Source organism: Mastomys coucha, unplaced genomic scaffold (genome assembly GCF_008632895.1).
Source record: "Mastomys coucha isolate ucsf_1 unplaced genomic scaffold, UCSF_Mcou_1 pScaffold6, whole genome shotgun sequence".
Classification (NCBI taxonomy): domain Eukaryota; kingdom Metazoa; phylum Chordata; class Mammalia; order Rodentia; family Muridae; genus Mastomys; species Mastomys coucha.
This window is the reverse complement of record NW_022196912.1, coordinates 33,061,345-33,072,013: the sequence shown is the minus strand read 5'-3', so window position 1 is coordinate 33,072,013 and position 10,669 is coordinate 33,061,345. Positions and strand designations below refer to the sequence as shown.

The window sequence follows — 10,669 nt, the reverse complement described above, 5'->3', positions numbered from 1 at the left end:
GTGTCAGCACTTCTGGGAGATCAGCTCTCCTCTGGTAAAACCTAGGCACAGATGGCTGTGGATCAGTTGTCCGTCCTGAGTCCTGGGGTACATCCTATAGACAGGATCTCCACTTGCAGGAAAGATGCAGAGAGGGCTGTGGATATGTTGTCCCTCCTAGGTGTTGTCTGAGGTAGAAAGGATCCTGACCAGGCTTCCCTGCAACTTGTGAGGCCTGTGCCTCCTGGCTGGTCCAGCCTGAGTCCCTGGGTTAAAGTACTCCCTGAAGGCAAGCTCTCTGCTTGCAGGGAAGGGGCAGAGAGGACTGTGGATCCACCGCCGCCGTCACTCCTTAGGTGTAGATGGAGGTTCAGAGGCTTAATGTTTGTTTTAACAAGACATCTTTTCTCCTGTGTATCCCAGCAAAACATCATGTGATATAACTAACTTTCCAAAGAACTAGAAGTTTCCAAACTACCTTAGTGTCCATCAACCTTGGGCAGCCCTAGCCTGAGAGCTGCATTGGCTACTTCATCCCACCCCCACCCCCTTTGTCTTTTTTCTCCTATCTCCCCTCCCCTCCCCTCCCTTCTTCCCTTCCCCTTCCTTCTCCTTTTCTTTTCTCCACCTCCTTATATTTTTCCAAGACAGGGTTTCTTTGTATAGCCTTGGCTGTTTTGGAATTCACTCTGCAGACCAGGATGACCTCAAACTCACAGGGATCCACCTGCCTCTGCCTCCCAAGTGCTGGGATTAAAGGCATGTGCCAACACCACCCAGCTTCTTTTATTTATTTTTTTATAGAAAGCATTTTTCATATGATATATTTTGATGCTGAATTCCTCCTCCCCCCGCCGCAATTCCTCCCAGAGTCTTCATAACTCTCTACTTACCCAACTTTACATACTTCCTCTTTAACAAACAAGCAAAAGTGAAACAAACTAACCAATATTCCTCGAAACTCCACAAAAACTCCACACAACTTCCCACAAAAGATGCAAAAATAAAAATCAAAATAAATAAACAAAAGGAAAAAATGTGCTCAAACAAAGCAAAATGAAACAGAAAGTCTACAAAAATACCACTGAGGTCACATTGTGTTGGCCAACTACTCATGGGTAGGGTGCCTTTCGTAAGATTTCATTAGCAAAAGCTGATTTTTCCTTTACTAGCAGGTATCAATTGCAGATAGCTTTTTAGAGATCCCGGTGTCAGTACTGGGACCTTCATCTGCTTGGACCTGTGCAGTCTAATTGTACAAGCCCTGCTTGCTGAAGCACTCCACTGGCAGCAGTGTGCATTTAAAAAGAGTTGATTTTTGTTTGTTTGTTTGTTTGTTTGTTTTTTTCCTAGCAGAAAGGACTATGACCATTGGAATAGGTAGTGGGTGTACTTGAGAACCACCTTGAAGTTCAAGGTCGTGTTCAAAACAACAGCCTGATATTTTCTGTGCTGGTGCTCACGGGAAACCTCCCGGAAGTAGATATGACAGAGTGACTTACCCTACTACTGCAGTCCAGCGAAGATACAAATGGCAGAGTCTGACCACCAGGTGGCGCATGTGGCTCTCTAATGGGATTTAGCAGTCCCCTAACAGCCACTAACGTACAACCGTTATGCTCAGGTTGCCCGAGTGGGTAGACTTGAAATCTGAAAAGCTCTGGAGCACACCTTTCTAATTTGATATGGCCTCATTTAAGGTTGGACAGGAGTCTCCTCCACCTTGGGGTGTGGCTCAGGCGCAAGCCACCCAGCCTCTGCCTTACCTTCTTGAGTGATCGAGGGCTTTTCCTTTGCTGTGTGCACTCTAAAAGTAAGAGTGAGGGGAAATGACACAGTGGATGAAAGGTGCTTTCAAGGCGCTAACACGGGCACTGAAAGGACGGTGAGCTTGGCCCCTGTTTACAGCTGTATTCAGCTGCCAGCATGTGACTGCAGAACCATCTCCAGAGCCCAGTCTTAGAGAAAGTACCAAGAGTCCTGGTGGGGTCTGTCAGAGGAGAGGAAGCAGGAACGGATGGTCCACCTCTACCCTTCGGTGAGAGGAGAATCAAGACACTTCCAAGGCATGCTGGGAACTACAGAGGACCCTTGGCATGTAGGCTTCACCCAAGAGGATTTGTGAGTGTGTTGTGGGGAGGCAGGAGGCTAGTAAGAGGAAGGGAAAATGGGGAGGAGAGAGCAGAGAATCTAGACCGGAAGTCCCCACCACAGTCAAAGGGAATGGTAGAGACAGTTGGCTCCCCCAAACCCCCAAATGTCTGCCACAGCTGAAAGCCATGGACTTTCCTACTTCCATCCTTTCTCCCTGCAGAAGATTCTTGTCACACAGAAGTAAAGATGATCTCTAGGTGGTGCCTAGAGAGGAGTGACCAATTCAATAAAAGCTAAGAAAAGCCAGAGTAAAGCACCTCCCATCCGTACCACAAATGCTTGTATTTTCTTTCTCTTCTCCATGCCTCAGCATGCTGGAGGGCTGGGTCCTAGAGAGGAAAAGGACCGGAGAATGGGAAAGTACAAGTCACCTTAGACACCCCAGGGTGCAACAAAGGAAGTCCAAAGGTCAATACAACACCAGTCTCCCAGCATGAAGTCGGCTGCCCCAAGAAGAAAGGAGAAGCTGGGAGACTGAGTAGCCACACATGAATATGAAACTTTGTTAGCAACCTAACGACCAGTTTACTGGAGAGGTTGGTAAGTTTTCCCAGTATACCCTAAAGGGCAAAAAGGGGTCATTTGACAGAGCAAGGTTGAAGCTGGGGTTTGGGGTCAACGTCCCCTTCCACCTTTGAGGCATTTGTTCTCAGCTTTGTCCTTCTTGGTTGTGAAGTTCTCAGAGTATAGAGACTGTGAGCTTACTAACAGCTAAAAAGGTGTTGTCCTGTCTCGAAAAGTCACAAGGGTTTCACAAGATGGTGTGAGAAAAGCTCATCTGAACCAATCAGCTTGCAGTAGGGGAAGACAGCTGCCAGTGGCAGATGTCATTAGCCAAGACAACGCAAAGGCCGAGAACTAGGTCGTGAACCCTTGGCTCAGCTTCCTGCCGTCCTACTGGGAAGACAGAGAAAGCATCCCAAGGCTCCTGCTCATTGTGTGTAACAAGGAATCCTTACAATCTTTGTCTTTATCGGGGAGATAGCCAATTGCTATCCAGAGCCATGCAGTTTTAATGCATTTATTCAAATCAGCTCAACTCAACTGTGCATAATGTGTGATCCAGAGCTGCTCTTCTCAGTCACCAGTGCTCCAAGAGAGAGACTTTAAAGATTGTTTATCGACAGGTGACAGGTTCTGCACCCCGTCTGGGTCTCCTCCTCTGCCTGCCTTCCCCAGCACAGCGTTTCCTCCAGCAGGAAGCGTGGTACTTATAAAATGGTCAACAACATAAGAGTACCTAGTTCAGCTAAAAGTGCTTGTCTCTTTCTGAAACTCTTAGTTGAAATTTGAACCAATGGGATATAAAGAAGTGGCACTATGCCTTTCAGCTGTGGCAGCCATCTTCCAGTAACTTGACAAAATGACAAAGACAAAGGGAAAGAGGAGAGGCACCCGATATATGTACTTCAGGAGTTGTTCCTTTAGCCACATACATGCGAATCTACAAGAAGGGTGATATTGTTGACATCAAGGGAGTGGGCACTGTTCAAAAAGGAATGCCAAATAAGTGTTACCACGGCAAAACCGGAAGAGTCTACAATGTCACCCAGCATGCCGTGGGCATCATTGTAAACAAGCAAGTTAAGGGCAAGATTCTGGCCAAGAGGATCAATGTGCGGATTGAGCACATCAAGCACTCCAAGAGCAGAGACAGCTTCCTGAAGCGAGTGAAGGAGAACGATCAGAAGAAAAAGGAAGCCAAAGAGAAGGGCACCTGGGTTCAGCTGAAGCGCCAGCCTGCGCCACCCAGAGAAGCGCACTTTGTGAGGACCAACGGAAAAGAGCCTGAGCTGTTGGAGCCCATTCCATACGAATTCATGGCTTAATGTACAAAAAAGAAATAAAGGACCCAGACTGCAAAGTGTTTAAAAAAAAAAAAAAAAGCAGCACTGTGGGGAGTGGCAAGGCCATGCTGTGTTAGTGTCTTAAGAAAGGACCCCGATTGCTGCTGTGCTTCTCTACCCCACGTAAAAAGTGAGGCGGAGTCTCTGTGAATTGAAAAGTGGGAAATCATCCAACATCAAATCTACCAGGACCTTTGCTCTTGGACTTTCCAACCCCTGGAGACATAAGAAATGAGTTTTCTCTTGTTTATGAATGATCCAGTTCATGGTAGTTTGTCATACTATTGGACTAAAACAAGCCTTCTACTCCTTTCTGTATTCTCCATCCTCTTTAGATAAACCCTGAAATAGGTCAATAAATCTGGTATGCCAGTGGAAGACTAAGCCAGGGAATAAGCTACTGTTCTGTTTCTTCGAGGTGCTCCTGAGTGTGCTCCTGAGGTGTGGGGAGGAGTACTGGAGATGTAGCTCACTCAGTAGAGTGTCTGCCTAGAATGCAGGAAGGCCTGGGTTCTATCCCCAGTGTGAGGCATGGTGGCATGAGTCTGTAATCCCAGCACTTCGGAGGTGAATGCAAGAGGATCATGGCCATCAGCTCCTATATGTCAAGGTCAAGGTCGGCTCAGGCTACATACATACCTACTGATGGAGCATGGAGGTTGGAGAGTCAGAGGAACCTGTGAACAAACTACTCACTCTTTTTTTTTAAAAGTAGGAACACAAAAAGTTTTATTGAGTATGAAAATAAAGGAATGTAAATGTATTAAACAAAACATAACATCATTTTCAACAGTAATATGACATTGGCTTTTTAAATTATTTTTTATTTATTTACATTCCAAATGTTGCCCCCCTTCTCTGTTCCCTCTTCAGGAGTTTTCTTCACTCCTTCCCCTTTACCTCTGAAAGGGTGCTCCACCCACCACTCCCTCACTCCTACCTCATCCCCCAACTTCCACATCCCCCTTCCTTGGGGCATTAAGCTTCTACAGGATTAGGTGCATCCTTTCCCACTGACCTGGGGGATGGGATCATCAACCTACCTTCAAAATTTTTGACCCAGAATAATTCTAAAAGAAATGCAGGGACTAAAATGGAGCAGGGAATAAAGGAAAGGTCATCCAGGGACTGGCCCAACGTGGGATCTATCCCATGGGAGAGCACCAAACCCTGACGCTATTACTGATGTCATGTGCTTACAGACAGGAGCCTAGCATGGCTGTCCTAGACAGGAGCTTGGCATGGCTGTCCTCTGAGAGGCTCTCTACCAGCAGCTGACTGAGACAGATGCAGATACTTATAACCAAGCATTGAACTGAGCCTGAGGACTCCAATGGAACTATTAGGGAAAGGACTGAAAGAGCTGGAGGGGCAGCAACCTCACATGAAGACCAACAGTATCAAATAACCTGGACCACGGGGAACTCCCAGAAACTAAGCCACCAACCAAAGAGCACACATGCACTGGTCCGTGGCCTCCAGCACATATGTTTTGTTTTGTTTTCATCTTAGGAGCAGGCCTTGAGCATGTCTTTGCTCCTGGGACTCTGCTGCATTGCCCAAGGCTAATGATGGTGCCTAATAGCTATAGACACTGAAAAAAAAATCTAGTGTACTAAGTGCTCTGTGAAGTTAGTCACTATTATTATTACAAAACCCTCTGTCAGTTATCCCAACTTTAAGTGTGTCTGACCTTTCCCTAGGAAGTGTTGCTCATATAACACACCTCAAGAAGGGAGCTGGGCAATGCTTGTGTACTCTTTTAATCCCAGCACTTGGGAGGCAGAGGCAGGTGGATTTATGAGTTCAAGGCCAGCCTTGTCTACAGAGTGAGTTCCAGGACAGTCATGGCTACACAGAGAAACCCTGTCTTGAAAAACAAACAAACCAACAAACAAAAAAAAGGGAGGGGGACTTGAGAAGTGGAAAGAGCGTCATATTGCATATCTAAAACCTATTTGTCTTTCTGCGACACCAGGAGAACACACCAAGGGTATAAACTGTCCCACCCATCTTTGTGTTCCTGTTTCTTCTTGCTTTCCTCAGTAGCCTGTATCTTTGATCTATTGGAGGTATTTTTCTTTTCATGCTGAACTGTAAAAAGCCTTTCAAAAGCTAAAAGCCTGCAGTGTTTATGAGCTTACTAGTGACTGCTGAAAGGCTGGCAGTGTCCCCAAATCCTTGGATCCAAGGACACTGGTTCAACTTGTATGTAGAAAGACTTCTGTGATAGCTCCTAGCAGGGTGATACCCAAGAGGCTGAGAAAGGAGAATCTCATTCTGAGGAAGGCTCGGATCTCAGCTTCAGAGCCTTGTTGAAAATGGATGTTTCAATTAGGATCCTGGACTTTGGTTTTCCTGTGTGAATTATCTGGCAGCTACCTGCACACAACTTCCTGTGGGGAAAGTGACTTATACAAGAATGCTTTTAGAAGTGGGCACCCTTCCACATGGGATCTTTACAGAGACTTGGATTTGTTTAGGAGGTGAGAGATGTTTTGCCACATGGCAGAATTGGTGGAAGGACATGTATGAGCTGTCCCGAGATTCAGTGGCTAGGGTTGCACAGGGAACCTGGGCAGGTCTCCTAACAACAGTGCAGTCTGTTAGCAACTACCTAAGGTTATGGATTCATGGACATATGGTAGTGACGGAGGACAGGGTCATAAATATATGCACAGGCAGAAGATAAGTTGCCAAATATATACATATATGTACACAAATATGTATATATTTATGTGTGTATAAAATATATAACACATGTATGTGTACACTTATATGTCTGTATATGTGATGCATAGTTAAAATTTTTTGTGTAAGTATATACAATACAATGTTTGGAGAATCCTTTGGAAAAAATCATCAGAGCAATGATTGGAGGGAAGATAATGGAGCTAGACATTCGACTCAGCACCTAAGAACACAGTCTGTTCTTCCCTGGAAGAGGCCTGAGGGCCTCTCCTCCCTCTGATGTCCAACAAGGCCATTCTCTGCCCCATATGCAGACAGTGCCATGGGTTGATGTGTATTCTTTGGTTGTTGGTCCAGTCCCCAGGAGCTCGGGGTGTGGGGGGGAGGGTCTGGCCTGTTGACACTGTTGCTCCCTCCATGGGGCTGCAAACCCCCTCAGCTCCTTCAGTCCCTTCTTCAACTCCTCCATATGGGACCCCCGAGCTCAGTCCAATGGTTGACTGAGAGCTTCCTCCTCTGTATTTGTCAGGGTCTGGTAGAGTCTCTCAGGAGCCAGCCATATCAGGCTTCCATCAGCAAGCACTTCCCAGCATCCACAATAGTGTCTGGGTTTGGTGGTTGTATATGGGATGGATCCTTAGGTGGGGCAGTCTCTTGATGGCCTTTCCTTCAGTCTCTGCTCCACAATTTATCTCCATATTTCCTCCTGTGAGCATTTTGTTTACCCTTCTAAAAAGAACTGAAGCATCCACATTTTGGTCTTCCTTCTTCTTAGGCTTCATAGGGTCTGTGAAATGAATCTTGGGTATTCAGAACTTTTGGGCTAATATCCACTTATCAGTGAGTACATACTGTGTTTGTTCCTTTGTGACTGAGTCACCTCACTCAAGATGATATTCTCAAGTTCCAATCATTTGCCTGAGAATTTCATGAAGTCATTGGACTTTTTATTTATTTTGATATAGATCTCACTGTTGTAGTCCTGGCCAGCCTAGAATTCAATATGTAGACAAGGCTAGCCTCAAACACACAGGATTTTGCCTGCCTCTGCCTCTCTGTTGCTGGGATTAAAGGTGGGCCTACCAGGCTCAGCTATTTTTATTTTTATTTTTAATTTATTTTTATTTTATGTGTATGTGTGAATGCTTGCATATAGTTATGTGCAGTGTGTGTGTGTGTGTGTGTGTGTGTGTGTGTGTGTGCCTCCTCTTTGTGGAAGCCAGAATGAGGCATTAGATCTCCAGGAAGTGTGGTTACAGATGGTTTTGAGCTTCTGTGTGAGGGCTAGAGACTGCAGCAAGAGCAGCAAGTGCTTGTAACAGCTGAAACATCATTTTTCTCTCCAAAACTTTCACAGAATGGCTAGGAAAGGATTCTCCCTTGATGTTAGGTGCCTTTAAAAAGCCTTTCATATACCTGGTAGTGGTGGCTCATGCCTTTAATATCAGCACTTCCTGGCCAGGGCTACACAGAGAAACCCTGTCTTGGAAAACCAACCAACCAACCAACCAACCAACCAACCACAACAAAAAAATACATTTCATATGATATATTAACACCAATTTCAAAGGCACAGGTGTGGCATTTTATCTGATATGGAAAAGTTTTGGGGTGAGGGTGGTATGGTAATTATTTTCTGTTGACTAGACACAAGCCAGAGTCACCTAGGTAGAGGGAACCTCAATTGAAGAATTGTCTCCACCACATTGGTCTGTGGGACAATTCCTGAACCACTCATTGATATAGCAAGGCCTGACCTGCTGTGAGTTGTGCCATCTCTAGGTATTTGGGTCATGAACGAGTAAGCAGTGTTCCTCTATGGTTTTGGCATCAGTTCCTGCCTTCAGGTTTTTGCTCTGACTTCCCTTGATAACGGACTCTAACCTGTAAAACCCTCCCCATGTTGCTTTTCCCAGGAACATAAACCAAACTAAGATGGAGGTACGATGGGGAAATAGTTCAATTAGTAGAGGGCTTGTCTCAGAAAATGAGAGCCTAATCTTGATCCTCAAAATCTACACAAAATATAATCTGGGCATGGTGGTGTGCTCATGTAAACTCAATGGTGGGGAAGCAGAGAATGACAGGTGCTTGGGGCTAATGGCCAGCTAACTTAGCCTAGGAGGTGAGATCCAGGCCAGTGAGAGATAACTGTTTCAAACAAACACAGGCAGACAACCAAACCCAAACCAAGACAAGCAAACAAAGCAAAACAAGGAGGCTGGAACCTGAGGCATAAAAGACAAGGAGGTTAGACTTGAAATCCTCACATTTTGTTCCAACCTGCCAAGACAGAGAGGAAATAAAGCTTGCTGTAGAGACTGCTGGACTCGGGGATGTGGGGAGCTGTACCAAGAAAGGAACAGGTCTTTCTGCTGTCCAATTTGATCAATTTCCTGGCTACAAGTAATTGAAAAATAAATGGCTAATTGAATCAGAGGGTAATTTCTTGGGAACTGACAGAGTTCACAGGAATCAAAGGCAGTTTGGATGGTTAGAAAGTAAAGATCATAACAGGTCCCAAGATGTCATCATGTTGTTTTGAACAACACTGACCACCACATGTACTTGTTTGTGTCTTATTTATAACACAAAGCGCTGGAAGAAAATAGCTGATGGTCTAAATCTGGGCATCTATCCTTAGAGGCTAAACTGCTCCTTTTTCATTCTCCAGTCCTGTGGGGAGCCATGGCAAGATGGCGCCTACTTCCGCTGTCAACTCCTAGTAAACAACTGTTTGCGCATGTGCGTAGAGAACTGTTTGCACATGTGCGTAGAGTGAAAAGTCATGGCCCATTCTGGAGCACTACGTAGGGTAATGAGCGAACAGCCAATCATGGGCAGACACGCCATGCTGTGGGCAGACACGCTGCACTGTGGTGTATATAAGCAGTGCGGATTATTGGCTCGACCCTTTTTTCCCTGTGGATGGAGACAATAAACGTTGCTGCAGAAGGAACCTAGTGTCCGCGTGTCTTCTTGCTGGCGAGACGACTGCACGGGCTACACAGTCCCAGCCTTTTTTTGTTTTGTTTTGTTTTGACCAACCTTACAGGCTCAATGACTATGGGAGTAATTCCCATACACCCTCTCTTTTCCTGTATTTACTTTAGCATGTGTGCACATGTCATGCTCTGCAAATGGAAAACAGAGGCTAACTTACATGGTGCTTCTCTCATTCCACAATGTTGATCCCTGCCTGGGATGGAATTCAAGTCATTATGCTTGGGACAAGTGTCACTACCTACCAAGTCATCTCACTGGCTTGGTTACCACTGTTATTGAAAGCTTGGACAAAATATTTAGAAAAAGAGCTGGCAACGAACTAACACCTGTCTAGTTCTAACTGGCATTTAGAAACTCTTTCCTGCTGGACAGTTCTGACTTCTCCTTTGGGGCCCGACCAGTAGCTGAAAGCAGGATAAAAGGCTGGTTTCTTTGCCCTCAGTTTCAACTTATATAATTTACTTTAGGTCAATCACCTGCTTTATTCTACAAGTAAATATCTTAACCATTCGGGGAGTGTCTACCTACATACTAGAGATTCCTAACCCATCTTATCTTGTTTCAAGGCAGAAGGCACACAGGCAGAATAACAGATGTCACAACAGTCGGCTTCTACACAGTTTTCTTGCAGACTTTCTCCCAAGGCACATGAATCCAATCATTGTCTTAAACCTGCTATTACCTTGAATTCCTGGACCTTCAGGGCTTCACAGACAGATCATCCCATGATGGGCTCAGCCCCCCAAAGGAGCAATAGTGTCTTGGGATTGTCTCTCCTCAAACAATCAGGGCTGCTTGGATCACTTTTCAGATCCGAGACTGAGGTAATTACTGACCAAGACTGCTTAATGATGCAAACTGTTCACTCTCTGAGTGGAGTCTTCTTAAACCTAAAGCTCAGACTTGGGGCCATAAATCCCCTTTATGACTTCTTTCCCACAGTATGGCAACATTCAATAATTGCTGGTATACATATATATATATATATATAT

General features: G+C 45.3%; 1 pseudogene across 1 annotated transcript; it reads left to right on the top strand.

Moving 5' to 3' along the window:
* Window positions 1–1,494: 1,494 nt before the first annotated feature.
* On the top strand, window positions 1,495–4,361 carry LOC116080693 (annotated as a pseudogene). The gene has a single exon (XR_004114552.1). The product of XR_004114552.1 is annotated as a 60S ribosomal protein L21 pseudogene (transcript).
* Window positions 4,362–10,669: the final 6,308 nt, after the last annotated feature.